Source organism: Micropterus salmoides, unplaced genomic scaffold (assembly GCF_014851395.1).
Source record: "Micropterus salmoides isolate LMB-PRFRI ecotype aquatic unplaced genomic scaffold, ASM1485139v1 Ms_hic_scaffold_21, whole genome shotgun sequence".
NCBI lineage: Eukaryota > Metazoa > Chordata > Actinopteri > Centrarchiformes > Centrarchidae > Micropterus > Micropterus salmoides.
In genome coordinates this window covers 16,727,325-16,743,720 of record NW_024041262.1, presented here as the reverse complement: position 1 = coordinate 16,743,720, position 16,396 = coordinate 16,727,325, and positions in this window count along the sequence as shown.

The window sequence follows — 16,396 nt, the reverse complement described above, 5'->3', positions numbered from 1 at the left end:
AGATGCCAGTGTAGTTATAATGATCCAGTGTTGCCAAGGGACAGGGGAGATATTCAATCTATTTGGATCACTGGTGTCAGAATAGAGCTGGGAGTTTGATTTGAAGTTGGTTGAAGTTTATTGTGAGGGTTGTGTTTATGCTTGAGGTGAGGATAAGGGAACGTATGTACTCTAGTAGAACAACATATGGATATGAATATCAGAATCAGAAATACTTTATTGATCCCCAAGGGGAAATTCCTTTGTTAAAATTGCTCAGCTTACATATAAAGATACTAAGGAAAAGAAATAACAATAGAAGTAAGAAATATAATGAAATATACAACACAAGTGTAAATAGTAGTAGTGAATTAGATACAAATAGTAATAAATATATATGGATATGTTTGAGCATGTGTGTCTGTATGTGTGTTACCATACATTTGATATGCATATGTCCCTGTGCTTACATCTGCATCCATTTTATTCAGCTGCAAAGTGACGCTAATAATATTATGAGGATTATTGCCAAACGGATATCTCCTCCTTCAAAAACACTGTAGTACTATGGATCATATATTTGTCACATCTAAACTCCTGCCCCCAGATGGCACCAAATGCATTCCCAAAAGCTGGAGCTGTAGATACAGAGGAGGTTCAGATACTGAACAAAACTGTTATACCTGTGTTGTTTGATGCATTAGCATGAAAGCGCTGATAGCAAATGATGACTTCCTGATGAGGATTTCCTCCTACAACACGCTTGTGCTGATTAATTGTTCTGTCAGCTTACCACCAACCACCAACAGTGAAAATTGCCTGGCTGAATCTGATCTTCCATTTGCTAATTCTGCTGCCACTTAAGATCTACAAAGGCCTCTAATTAAAGCTCTAATATAGCATTCAACATTGCAAGTGCTTTCTAACTCTCTCTCTGGAGGCAGCATATCCCCAAGGAGCTTGGTCTAGGGACACATACGTTAGGGATATATAGATCTATCAGTCTGTGTAAATATATGTAAACAGCATAAGGAATGATTTTCAAAAACACTTGAGGGGCTGCTGCTAACAATGTTTTTCAGCACGATGGGCTGTCCTCCCTTCAAGTGCCTCTTGAGCATATCTGTGTAGAAACTGTATCAAATACAGTGGGCTAATCGTCCAATCGTGAGCAGAGGAATTGTAGAAGAATTAAATATCAGACAGCTCAGAGTGAAGAAAACTAGGTCTCTCCTGGGGATTCAGGGATTTGGTCACTGTCCCTGCTCAATACCGTTTTAGATTTAGATTCAGAGAAATGCTCTCAGATGAATTGAAATTCCCCCTCACTCATACTGAAGCCCTGGGGGTATGTGATGGTCAGATCGTGTCGGTCATGGGGCTACCCCATGCCTTCATTTAAGCCAGCAGTAGTATTGGTCTTAGCATGCTAAGCTAACCTTAGCTGAGTATTAGCATAGGACGTTTAGCATTAGCATTACCTTTAGCATATGGGCTAGCATCAATGGACACCTGGCTTGTCATTTCATGTCATTTCATTTCAGTTAATTTAAGTACTAGTCGGAAGAGTTGAAATCATGGTTAGATAATTGCAGTGGGTGAAGAAGTATTCAGATTTTTGACTTATGTACTCATATACTCAGTTACAAGTAAAACTCCTACATTGACTACTAAGTATCTTCAAGGAAATGTACTTAAAGTATCAAAAGTATTCAATGCATAGAATTGGCCCCTGTCAGTATATGTAGTATACCTAATAATATCTTACATGTATGAATGTATACATACCATTATATAATATATTTTTAGATTATTAGACATGCACATATTTATTTTTGTGATTGAGATGAAACTCATTTAACTACCTTATAGTAGGCTGCAACTGATGATTATGTTTATTATGGATTCATCTGCAGGTTATTTTCTTGATCAATCCATTTATTTTGGATTATAGTGACAATTAAACAGAGCTGAAAGTGACACTTTCAAATGTCAGTTTACTGTAATTTAGGTGGCAAACTGTTACATTTGAGAAGCTGAAACTATGAAATGTTTCAGGCATTTTTTCTTGAGAAATGACAAACAATTAATCAAAACAGTTGCTGATTAATTATTTGATTATTGATAAATCAACTCACTGATATGTAGACTAATCATTAAGGCTCAATTTTCTATGTACGGTTCGGTAGTTACATACAGTTTAAAATGCATCTTGTTTGAAAAGCCCTTCATGTGTTTTATATGTAAAATCTTAACTTGGTTTGCACAACTAGTGACTAAAACTGACAGATAAATGCAGTGGATTAAAAAGTTGTCACGTCAGCCACCTGGCTGAACGCGGAGAACAGAGGATTGGACCCGATAGATAGATAGATAGATAGATAGATAGATAGATAGATAGATAGATAGATAGATAGATAGATAGATAGATACTTTATTTATCCCGAGGGAAATTCAAGTATCCAGTAGCATATGAAACATACATACATTAAACATACATTAAACCTATATTAAAATAGAATTAAAATAAAAATAACTTATAACACAGTAGCCACAGTAAAACAGTGCAAAAACAGTAAACAGTGCAAATGGAGTGCAGATGGAAGTAAAGAGTACAGATTGCGTCTCTCTTCTTGCCGCTTCCTCCCCAGCAAACTACAGCATAAAAGAGGACGCTGGCCACCACAGACTGGTAAAACATCTGCAGCAGATTTTTTGCAGATGTTGAAGGACCCCACTCTTCTCAGGAAGTACAGATGGCTCTGTCCTTTCCTGTGGAGAGTGTCCATATTTTCTGTCCAGTCCAGCTTGTCATCCTGCTGCAGGCCCAGATATTTGTAAGTCCTGACCACCTCCACATCGACCCCCTCGATGGACAAAGGTCGGAGATGTGGTTTCTTCCTTCTGAAGTCCATCACCATCTCCTTGGTCTTGGAGGTGTTCAGCTGCAGATGGTTGGTCCTGCACCACCTCACGAAGTCCTCTACGCTGGAGAAATCAAAAAACGCCATTCTCATAGCGCCGCTCTCCTTGTCCAGATGTGAGTAGGCCCTGTGGAGCAGATAGAGGATGGCATCCTCCATGCCCACCTTCTCCTGGTATCCAAACTGCAGTGGATCTTGTGCATGGTGAACCTGGGGTCTGAGGACATGTAGCAGTAGCCGTTCAAAGGTCTTCATGATGTGTGATGTCAGTGCTACTGGTCTGAAGTCACCCGGCTCGCTGGGGTGTTTTTTCTTGGGAACCGGGATGAGACATGAAGACTTCCAGAGCACTGGGACCCTCCCCAGCTGCAGGCTCAGGTTGAAGACATGCTGGATTGGCCCCAGTTCAGCAGAACAGGCTTGGACACACTCTGTCCGGGCCTGCTGCTTTCCTTGGACGGAGCCTCCTCAGCTCTCTGCTCACCTGGTCCTTGGTGATGGTGGTGGGGAGGGTTGTTGAACTGTCCATGTGTGTGGAGGGTGGGGTTAGTCTGCATTCTGAGGTGGTGATGGACATGGTGGTGGCATTGGGGGAGATGATGGACATGGGGGTGTGAAGTGGGCCATCGCTGGTTGTGGGAGCTGGAGTATCAAACCTGTTAAAGAACAGCTTTAGCTGGTTTGCTCTCCCAGCATCCCCCTCTCCTGCAATACTGCCCTTCTTCTTGCTGCCTGTGATGGCTTTCATGCCATCCCAGACCTCCCTCATGTTGTTGTGCTGCAGCTTCTGTTACCTTCCTTCTGTATTCCTCCTTCGCCTCTCTCAGGTGGACCTTGAGTTCCCCCTATACGCGCTTTAGCTCATCTCTGTCACCATCCTTGAATGCCCTCTTCTTCCTGTTCAGGATGTCCTTGACATTACTGGTGTAGTTTGGGATGCAGCAACGTCCATGCAGAAGTTCAGGTAGTCAGTAGTGCAGTGTGTGACCCCCTTGATGTCCTCACCATGTACTTCCCACAGGACGCTCCAGTCAGTACATTCAAAGCAGTCTCTCAGAGCCTCCGCTTCCTCAGGAGACCATTTCCTAAAGGAGCGTTTGATCGTGGACTGTCTCTGGATCTGTGGTTTGTACTGTGGCGTGAGCAGGACCAGGTTATGATCAGACTTTCCCAGTGGGGGCAGAGCAGTGGTAATGTAAGCTTCCCTCACATTGGCATACAGGAGGTCTAATGTCCTGTTCTTCCTGGTGGGGCAGCTTACAAACTGGTGAAAGTCTGACAATGTGGAGTCCAATATGAGGTGGTTGAAATCCCCAGACATGGCGATGAATGCGTCTGGATGTTGTGTTTGCAGTCTCGCGATGGTAGGGTGTATTACGTCACACGCGGTCTCTGCATGTGTACGCGGAGGGACGTAAACAACAACAGCAATGGTGTGGGAGAACTCTCTAGGCATGTAGTACAGTCTGAGACCTACCGCCAGCAACTCAATGTCTCTGTTGCACACGATCTCCTTCACCGTAACATGCCCCTGGTTGCACCATCTGTTGTTGATAAACAGCGCGAGTCCCCCTCCTTTGCTTTTGCCGCTGCGTCCACAGTCCCGGTCCGCTCTCACTGTAGTGAATCCAGGTAGATCCACATTAGCGTCCGGGGTGTTCTGGGTTAGCCAGGTTTCAGAGAGGCAAAGTAAACTGCACTCCCTGAACATCCTGTCCGTCCTCACAAGGGCAGCCAGCTCGTCCGTCTTGTTGGTCAGACAGTTCACATTCCCGACGGAACATCGACGGAACCGAGGGCTTGTACTTCCACCGCTTAGCCGCTAGCCTGGCCTTCACCTTCGCTCCGGCTCTGCAGCCTCGGTGCCTCTTCCTCAGCTCCACAGGTATGTGGTGGAAAATGCCGGCGCGTACCATTGTTTGGAGTGAAAGCAGCTTCTCCCTTGAATAAACAAGTTTTCCACTGCTATGTTGTCTGTAAAAAGTAATTGTATCCATAGGATATATAAAGTTTTACACAGCTAATGTTATATAGTTAGTAATCCACAAAAACACAGGAGGCACGAGTAACACTGGAGAACACAGAAAGAACACTGGAGAACTCTGGCATCAAAACCACTAGACTAGAACACATGAAGAAGACAACAATGAACTGGCAAGGAGTGAAAGATAGACAACCACTATACACACACAAGTGAGGGAGAAACAAATTAGACAAAGGTGAACCCACTTAAACAATAAGAGACAAGCACAGGAAGTAAAACATGACAACACACATTAGGAGCAGACTAAACTAGTAGTCCATGGGCACGGAAAAAAAGGAAACACAGTCCAGAGAAAACATGGGCAAAACAGGGGGTGGTCTGGGACAGAGAGGAAAGAGGGGACTTCAGGTGGGTGGCTCGAAGGCAGGGCATAAAGAGACCAGGGAATATCAGGCGGTTGGCCTGAAGGCAGGGCAGAGAGGAACCAGAGGATATCAGGAGGGTGAACTGAGGACTTAGCAGGTGGGTTAAACAGTTCAGGGGGACGACCCAGAGGTCGACCCAACAGGCAAGGCAGATTGGGGGGGAAACACTGTTCAGGAGGTCCTGTCAGGGATTGACAGAGGGAGCAGGGGCTCACCTGAGGCTGGGCAGGAGGGCGGGGATGAGTGCGAGACCTCTCCGGAGTCCGGGCACGTGGGTGACACCCACCAGGAAGCCATTGCCAACGGTAAAACCTCTCTGGCATTCGGCGCCGAAGGCGGGATCACTCTGGAGGCTGGGCAGAACCGTAGTCCAGCAGCGAAGCCACACCACTGGAAACCTGGGACAGAACTGCTGGGCTGAGGACCACTGACCGGACAGCACTGGGGTCTTGAGCTGGGTGGACCGACGGGGGCCGTGGAGCAGGAACCGGCGGGAGCACTGAGGGAGACTGTGTAGGAGATGGCTGGACCACCGACGGAGATGATATTTGCTGGTCCTCCGACGGGGCACAAGGAGCAGCGGTCAGCTCGACCACCTGGTACCGGTCGGACCACAGACGGGGGATCTGGTGCTGAAGTTGACTGGACCACCGGCTGGGTTCGAGGAGCTGGTGTGGGCCGGACCATGGACTGGACACGAGGAGCAGGAGTAGGCTCAACCACCGGCGAGACAGTTACCGGTCGGACCACCAACTGGGCACAAGGAGCAGGAGTTGGCTGGACCACCGGCGGAGTTGTTACCGGTTGGACCACCGTTGGGGAATCAGCCTGAACAGGAACCACCCCAGTGGTACTGGGGAAACAGTCTCTTGCGGGTTAGCCAACTGCAGTGCTGTAGGACTGGACCATATATACTCTGGGGCAAGGGTTGATTGAGGCAGCTGAGGGTGACGGGAACTATGATGCCCACGACTCCTCCTATGGCCACCAGGGAAGATGGCCAGATGAGTCCCTTTAAATGGATGCTGGTGGTCGGGATCATTTGCTGGCCAGGTAGCAGGCTGATTAACAGGTAAAGTTGCTGGCTGTGGAGCAGGCTTGGGAATGCTAGCTGTCATGACAGCAGCCTGGAGGTTAGCTGGCTGTTAGTGTTGTGCCGTTCAAAGAATGTTTTGTTCATTTGACCTAATCTTGTATGTGACTCAGGAGGAACGGTTTGTCTCAGTGAGTAATTCGTTCATTTTCACGCATGCGTGAATAGTCTTGGACTCTTACGTTCACTCGTTACACAGCAGCTGCAAGGTCTCCGTCAGCACAGGAAACAGAATTGATTAGTTCACGACTCTAAACTGTGGTTCTCTGGGTTTGAGTCGTTCATTTGTCACATGACAGCTGGCTACAGGGCTGTGGTTAGCAGGCAGCACAGGAAACAGAATTGATTAGTTCAGGACTCATAACTGTGGGTCTCTGGGTTTGAGTCGTTCATTTTTCACGTGACATCTCTGCTACTGTGGAGCAGGAATGAACTAATCGTTAAGTGCTCACATGGGTCTTCCTCTGAGTCTGTCTTCACTCAGCAGGCTGACTTACTGCCAGCACCGGGGAATGAGAGCCAAGTCTGTTGTCAGGTAACAGTCACTGGACTGACATATCTAATATCTATTTTGATAATTTTGTGAAATTTAATAAAGTATAACGTTATTACAGCGCAGTTATGTTGCGCTAAGTTATAGTTTTAACACAGCCGCACCGTAACTTTAGTCCTGCTAGTGTTTACAGCCAACAGCTGATGAGAGTTGTTCTGGGTCCGCTCCACTTCAGCGCCCTGACAGGGTTCTACCGGGAGCCGAATTACCACAGAGGTCGTCTCCACTCCAAAACAAACGGACCCGGATATTAAACCATTAAAACACAGCCACATAGCAACGTTAGCGTTAGCCCTGTGGTTTGTTTACAGCTAACAGCTGATCCGGTCCGCCAGACAACGCACCTTAACTTTGACTTTTTATTTATCGACAGAGCCGTGTTGTTGTTTCACCGCTCCTCACTGGTGAACAACCTGCAGTGTTTGAGATTATTATAAAATTTGTTAAATTTTAATAAGAGTGTTTTATTCATCTAGTGTGTCAAGCTTATTACTTCAACATTCCCTGTAAATCTGATGTTAATATATAGATTTTACTCATGGATTTGTGATGTATGAATGAGCACTTTAGAGATATAGTGATAGTAATTATAATTATATATATATGGCTGGTCTGGTAGTATACTCAGGAAAGAATATTGACAACATATTTCTGTGGTTTTTACATGGTTTGAATTTGGTTGTGGCTCCATGGGCTTTATAGAACCATGATAGAGAAAGAGGTGAATTTGTGCATCATACTTTGTCAATTAGAGCAAGCCAGGCAGCCTTCGGTGTTTGAGAACTGCGCTGTTTTGTTTTGTTTTTTTAAATCGCCCACTAGAGGGCTGCAGCCTAGTTAAAATGAACGAAATGACACAAAAAAAATAAAGATTAGTTCATTTAAATGAACAAGATTTGGTGACTCGAGTCTTTCAAAAGAGTGACTTTTCCCATCACTACTGGCTGTGGAGCCCTTGGAGAGCTCTCCATTGTAGCGGCACAGTTAGCCAGAAAGTCCAACAGGGGAATAAAAGTCTGAACAATCCCAAAACAATCAGCAGAGTCCAGAAAGTGCACCAATTCTCCTTTAAATTGACGGCTCAGCCAGGGGTGGTAAGTCCAACAGCCTGGGTTTTGAACAAAGTGTCTTTTCCAAGAGTTTGTACACAAATAGTCTGCGTTTAATGTCAATAGACTTCTGGATGGCAGAGTGTAGCCTTTTGAAAGTGTTGTCCCACTCGTCCAACTCCTCTGCCAACTGAGCAAAGTCCGCTGGGTCCATTTTTGGCTAGTTCATTCTGTTGCATTCAGCCTCCTGGCTTGAAAACAGAAGTTTAGGACCCAAATGACACTGAGACGGAAACTGGAGAATTGTCGAGGTTTATTGCAACTAAGGTGAAAACTTAAGGCCCATTTATACTCCTGCGTTGGGTCTACATGCGTACCTACGCCATAGGCTACGCACGCAGCCATGCATTTATACTTGTGTGTAGGTGTGTCCGTCGTTCTGCGATTACACCCCCAAACGCTAGTCGGCAGTAGCGCTGCAGCATCCAACGTGTTGACTTGTGTTGGCCGAGCAGGCTAAAGTAAATGGGGGTAAAATTGTATACTTGCGGTGTAGCCTTTTCAAATGTTAACGAGCGAATGGATCACATTCTGATAGCAAAACGAGTCATTTCACTCGGGTTGCGACAGTCAAATATATTGATTCACTGTGTTACAGCCGCCGTTTTGGCCGCTAGTAAAAGTTGGAGGCATTGCGAGGCTACCCAGCTGACCAATCACAGTGCTTACGGTCCGCGTCGACTCGACGTGTAGTTACATTTTTGAGGAGGTGCACGCCGGGCGACGGCATAGCCTCTGCGTAGCCCCGTAGCCTACGCCGTAAATTCAACGCAGAAGTATAAATTACCCTTTACAGCGCAGGTGAAAACAAAGTCCAAAAATCCAAAATGAGAGGAACCGAGAGACATGAAACTAAACAAAAGACTAAACTTGAGACTTCTGTAGAGACTAACTAACTAACTAACACTAGAAACACGGGAAAATACAGGAAATATCCACAGCAACATCAAAAGTAAACTGGCAACAAGTGAAAGACAGACAACCACTTAAATACACAGGTGAGGGAGAAACTAATTACACACAGATGAGACTACAAAGACAATCAAGGACACACACAGGAAGTAAAACATGACAAGAGACACTAGGGCAGACTAACTAAAAACTAAAACAGGAAGTAAAGCTAACTGAAACACTCAAGGAACAATGAAGCATAACAGACAACATAAGTGACTTATAGACAAAACCTACAGAAGTAAAGAACACAGAAACAAGACTAGAAACACAGATGAACTCATAACAAGTAAACCTAACTAATAAACAAAGTAACACATACTACAGAGAAGAGCAAACACAAGGGCAGGGAATGAAAACAGAAACAAATACAAAACACTCCCAACCAACCCAAGCCTGTAACAAAAGTACAGTGTTTCTCTGTGATATGTGATGGAGTAGAAGTATAACTGTCATGAAATGGAAATGTTCAAGTAAAGTACTGATACCTCAAATTCTACGTAAATGTAGCCTACTTCGTCACATTTCACCACTGATTAGTTGACTAATTGTTTAGTTATTAAGCCAAAAAATAGTGTCACATTTCTCAGTCCCACATAATGTCTTTACATTGTTTGCTTTGTTTGACCTACAGCCAAAACTCTAAAAGTATTCAATTTACAATGAAATTAAACAGAGAAAAGTGGCTAATCCTCACATTTGAGAAACTGGAACAAGGGAATATTTTGCATTTTTGCTTGACAAATGACTGGATTAATCAATCATCTAATACATTCTTCTGTTAATAGACTAATCGGCTGATGAACTAATTCTTTCGGCACTGCGCTGCAGAATAAATAAATCATTAGCATCCTCTCAGAGCAGAGAGAAGTGCTCCCCTCTTCTTCCCTCGTGTGCGGGCCGTACTTTTAAACACTCGAGTGCAACCCAGTGTTTACTCATCATACCATTTACATTATGCAAAACGTATTTGTAGATCAATGTGACCACCATCTTTGTGTAATTAACATGAGTAATTGCTGTGCTTAATTTACAGAGTCACCCAAGGTTCATAATGGGGCTGCAAAACATTGACCCATGACAATTGATTGATCCCTCCCTCCTTTAAAACCATGCCCCTGCTAATGACTAAGTAATGAGCAGATAGTGTGTAGCTAGGGTGGCTAATACAGCTTTCACTCTCCATATCCAGATTGGCTGATCCCCCCCCCTCTTCTTCCTCCTCCTCTTCCCATGTTTTCTGCAATGGTGTCAGCTCCTCGCTTAGAGGCCCCTCTCCCTCTTCCTGTGTGTGTTTGTCTGCATGCGTGTTGTGCGCAGTGCTCGGTAATCAGCCACACAGACTCGCCTTTGGTGGCTGGAGACTGATTCAATATTCCACTGGGTAATTTATGCAGAACTAATTCTCTGCAGGAATGGAAGGGCTTGGAGGAAGGCAGCAAGAGAGAGAGGAGAGAAATGCGGGGAGGAAGAAATCTGTGGTGAAATAATTATCCCCAGTGTCACTGTAGCAACATTCTGTGAAGTTGATGTCAATAAAATATTGAGCTACACAATCCATTTCAATTTCACCTCAAAAAAGATGCGGCAGAGGGTCGGCTGCAGGAATAAGGAGCAGTGTGCTCGTGGATGAAGCATGCACGTCAAATACACAGAGAGGCGGTGGCTGGAGACGTGTGCTGCTTACAGACTGGCTGGGAAGCACATCAGTGCCTGTAGTCATTTAACTTGTCAAAACAGCAGGGCTGCGTGTCTCCTCACATTTAGATTTAGTGGGTTTGAATTACTGGAAATAAAGTGAAAGAGGATGCGATGAAAAATTAAATGAGTGGAGCTTCCCCAGGAGAGCCATTGGGTGCTCAGTATAGATTATGGTCATTTATGATGGAGGGGTTTGCAATAAAAGCCCTGTGTCAGAGTGCATTTGTGGGTATGTATATGTATGTTCTGAGGGCAGCGATGGCGATGGGCTTCATTGTATACTTTACACAACTCATATTGATCAGCACCATGCACGTGTAGCTGCACACAGTTGGTTTCACTAGACAGTAGGGTTCCATCCCTGATTTGTCATCAATTAGCACAACCTGTTTGTGGTGTTATTCGCTGAGCTTTTTTAATGGATGCAACCCTACAGACAATAACAGAAGGCATAGATTCTGGATTATTGCTAGAATCTACCATGTGGAGGTGTTCACTTTGAAGGGCCGAGGATGGATGTTTCTTTATATTATTGGTATTTAGTATTTAGGTCAGCTCATGAGTTGATTCATACCAGTAGTCACTACGTAACTCCTCTTACCAGCATTCAGGGACTGTTGGCTAGCACGTGAAGGTCTGTGTGACCCCACAAGGATATGCCTCCCCAGACCATCACTGGCACTACCTCTGCTCTCTTCTGGGAAGAGAACCAATGGCAGACCTGCCAATTCTGGTGCACAGTGCTGGGTTGTGAGCACATATCCCACTAGAGGACAGATCGCACTGGAGGACGTCAGGCCGTCATGCCACCCTAATGGAGTCTGTGTCTGACAGTTTGGTCAGCAACGTACACGCCAGTAGCCCACTGGAGGTGTTTTTGTTGGCCTCATGGCAGTGCTCCTCCTGTTCCTCCTCACGCAAAGAAGCAGAAACCAGTCCTGCTGCTGGGTTGATGCCTTTCTACAGCCCTGTCCAGCTCTCTTTGTGTAACAGCCCGTCTTCTGGTATCTTCTCTATGCTATTGAGACTGTGCTGGGAGACAAAGCAAACCTTCTTGCGACGGCACATATGTATGTAGCTTTCTAGAGGAGCTGGACTACCTGTGCAACCCGAATAGTGACAAGGTAACTAGCAAAATGCAAACCATTTTCAAGTGGACCTGTTGTCACTTTAATTTGCACCAAAGGAGGTGACACTGATTCACAGTTGCTTATGCTTTCTAACTGGACAGATTGATATCCCTGAAGCTTAACTGACTTGATGTTGCACTCTCATGATGTAATTAAGTAGTGTATAACAATGTAATTAAACTAGTGATACTTTATCATTATATGCTCATATATAACTTAAAAAAGTTTTTGGTCATTGCAATCGTTCCTCTCCTCCACACTGGCACACCATTTTTAGTGGAAGAAATGGCCTTCACAGTCAAAAGCGCCCAAGCTAATATGAGGCTTTAGCAGTCTGCGTTAGATAAATCCAGTGGGTGTCTTTTTGGCACAACATTTCCTTTAAATGTGCACTGTCTGTGGAAACTTGTGGAAACACCACAGTAACTTTGGGAGCTCACCACTTGATTTGTGTAACTCAGGCTGCTGAAGCCTCACATTAGCTTGGACTGGGGATTTATTTTGTCCCCTGTCACTTACACATTTCGAAGGGATCTCTCATGGCCAGCATGAACTGCAACCAAAAGCTTTTTCAGTGTTGTCACCTGGGTATTGTATTAAGATAGGATTGACTAAAATGTGAACCTTTCCTTTAGACAATTCATCAGATATCAAAATTGTTTTGTATTGCTTTTCAGTTACTTGATTAGTTGACTAATTGTTTCAGCACAACACATAATGATGTAATAGATGTTGATTTAAAACCACCCAGACCACAAGTGACACGCCAGGCAAGAGGCTTACATGCTAGTGTATACATAACTGTGCAACCTTGCCTCGTTCCCCTTGACAATGAAAATAACTTCTGCTTTAGAGTCAGCATACACTGGAGAAGATGGGTCCAACCCAAATTTTGTTAACACTACAGATCTAAGGCGTCCAACTCGGGCTTATCCCTATAAGTAAGTAAGTTTGAAGGCATAGGTTTTAAGGATCAATAATGTGATTTCAACCTACTGGGACAGGTAAACATACATTGAATTTGTGACATAGGGAAAAAACTTTGCTGAGAACATAAAACCTTTTGAAAGGTTGATATGCGTCATATTAAGAAGATATAGAACTGTGGGAGTACAGATAGGTTCCCATCAAACAAATGAGAAAACTGTAACTAGTGTTGCAGTTACTGAAGTGAGTGAAATAATACTCTGGCACTTAGAGGAGTCCATAATTAAAAAATTATCATGACTTTTACTGATCCCTGAGTGCATGTTATGCTACTGAAACAGCAAAGACTGAGATATATATTAAACATAAAATATTTTCATCATGTCAGTACACTGTCCCTCCTGGCCACTCATGTTGACTTTGAACAAATAAAATAATTTACACAGTTATAGTTTAACAAATCCACACTCCATTTCAAGAGTGTGCATGTGTAGGAGCTGCAAATGTGCATTACTGGGTATTCATAACGATATAAAAATATGGCCGAATTCGCTGTAGTCCACATGCTGAATAATAATGTTATTGTTTCTCTCTGTTTCTCAGTGGACACCTCTCTCCTCCCAGACATCTCATTATTTTGCATCTTCGTCACTCTTATTAAAGCCATATATCTTAACTGGAGGCCAGAGCCCTTCGATGCAGTGGAATACACACATGTCAAAACATTAGCAACGTGTGTGAAATCGCGCTCTGTCCTGCACTCAGGAGAGCCATGTGCAAAATGAATAATTTATCCAAATGAATTATAATACCAGCATCTCCTACCAAGGCTTTTGTCTGAGTGAGATTCCTGCTCACATTTCAGCTCATACAGTTGGCCTTGCATAAACTAGATACCTCTCTGGACAGATTTGCATAGAACCACCCTGCAATGTGGTGAAAAGGGAGCAATTAGGATTCATGAAGGCAACTCCCCTCCGGATGCTATGCTGCCATATGAGACAGCAGTAGCTGATTGAAATGGAGGAGCATGGCCTTGTCCATGTGCCTTTGTCTTCCTTCTATCTCTCTGTCCTCCTGGGGGGGGGGGGGGGCTATGGTCCTCCTCTTCTCTTCCACTGTCAACCTTTTCATTGTCATCCTCCTCCACAGCACAGATTAGCAGTGGCTCAGGGCTGGTTGGAACTTTTGTAAGGAGCCTGAGGGAAGGAACCTCTCCAGCAGCGGGTTAACAACATCATCAAACGCGGTGTGATTAGTAGTTAACGGATGCAGCGGGTCACATTGTGCAGTTGTTTGAAACAGGTGATGGAGTCCTTGCTGTTGGTGTCTGGCTGCTCGGAGCATGTGGGAGGTGTTTGACACAAACGAGGCTTCCAGCTCACAGAACCAGGAACAGATGGTGCTGGAAAATGAGGCACCTCTCAGAAGCATTGAACCCCCCTCCAAAGACCCTCCCCACCCTTCTCTCTCTCCTCCACACACACTCTGTTTTTCCCTCCTGCTTTCCCTCTCTTCCATAAATGAACTTTTTTTTCTTTCTTGCCAAGATTACTTAAGTGCACTTGTAATTGCTCATACAGGTGTCATGTTTTTTTGAGAAAAAAATCTTAATCCACCTCCTAAAAGAAGGAGCAAAGCTGGGGATGTCGCACATCTTTTCGTCATAGTGGGAACACAGGGTGCTTTTGGTCATCTGCCGGTATGAGTTTTTGTTCACCTGGATGGAGCCAGCAGATGGCAGGGTTGGTTCTGGGCCTCCCCTGGGAAAGACTGCAGAGAGCCAAGTCAAAAAAGTCACATTTTATTGAAGCACTCTCTGGCTGTTATCCTTTAATCCACCACAAATATATAGCATAATGTAAAAGGAGGGATATACACGTTTTTCAGTGTATGTGATCTGTGTTAAATGGCAGAGTGCAACTGTAATGGTGATTTCGGTGATTTCCAGTTCTTTGTTATGCTGAAGGTTTATGGAGTCATGGTGAAGGAGTGAAGATATTCAGTACTGGGCTGTCTGCTATTTCCTGGACATAAACATGCACTAGTTTCAGTAATATCAGGAGATAAGAGGTGGGAGCCCTCTGTGGATTGTGGGTTATTTGATATGGATGATAATAGTGTGAGTAGCTAAATATATATATACTAAATCCCTTTACATGTATAATTTTTATGTGAATATAATATTATATTTTGGTTGTAGAGAAAATTGACAATCCCATTGCATATTGGGGCAGACTATGTGTTGCTTTCAGCTCTTTATTCCCGGTGGTCTGGGTTTGGACAAAACTGCTGCAGCACGGTGTAATCTATGATTCTACCACTAGGAGCCGCCAAATTTAGAAATGTTCAAATCCAACACATACAGTATATTAATGAGGAAGAATAAAGTAGTGGGGAAATAAATAAATGAGAGTTCTATGTTGCATAAATGTCCTTTGTTTTGGAAAATCTTTTGGAAATCTAACAACAATAATGAAAGATATAGATTATCAACAGTGACTTAAATGGTCGATTTAAATGAGATATTGAAATTGGTAGATTGTGTAGAGAGATGAGGAGCTGATGAAGAGGGTATACAATATTAATAAAGTGTGTGCGATTTCTTTGTTTGTGTATTCATCATGTATTTCTAATATTCAGTTCAGACTCCAGTGTGTGACCTGCATAGCTGGAAGCTGTTTCTTCCTCTGTACAGGGAAAATGGTGCACATAGAATATTATTAATGTTTTGTAACTCTCTTACTGTATAATCCCATGTGGGATAGCATGACAGTCACTGTAATGGCTTCATGTTTATATTTTGCAAATAATACTACAGTGGCAGATTACAGAATCAAAGATGCATATTGATTCACAGCTTATTGTGTAATTGGTTGACTTGTGAAATGTCTGCAATAAATGAAAAAGTATCGCATGTTCAGTTGTGTGGACAATCATGAAACACCTAAATGAGTCATGCTTATGAGAATAAAATGTTTCAGTTTAAAGTGGTCCTCTCATGAATCCTGGGGTAGCTTTATGTAAAGATTTAAAAAAGATTTATTGAACATGTTATTTTGGTTCGGCAAAAATGCAAGATGAGTGCAGCTTTCTTTACAGCCCGCATTGTGGTTGGCTTCACTCAGCAGACTATGGCTTGTGTTTCATTCCAGTCGTGTTTGCTCCCCTCCTGAGCTCCTGTCTCCTGCAGCAATCTGTCTGAAAAATGCATACATAACATCCTGTGAAAATAGCTTTCTGCAGGGACTCCACTAAAAAGCTGCGCTGCATCAAATGTTCCTGTCATTCTCCGCCAGGCCGAGTTGATGGTAAAACATTTGCATACTGCACAATCTGAGAGATCATAGTTGTGTGAAAGTGTGTGTGCGTTGAGTATCTGTGTATATTAATACACACCTCTCCTGTCATCCTGTTTTTTTTAAAATAAAGGGCCAGTTCAACTAAATCTTCTTAGCCCTTGTAGTATTTTAAGAGTTTTCAAGGGGAAAAAATTCTATTAAGGAAATAGCCCATATGATAATGGTTGACAGTGATGTGTGTGGAGTATCCAGTGTAACCAAGACTTTGTCTATGGAAAGACACATTGCTGTTGAGTTTTTCCAATAAAAATCTTTCAG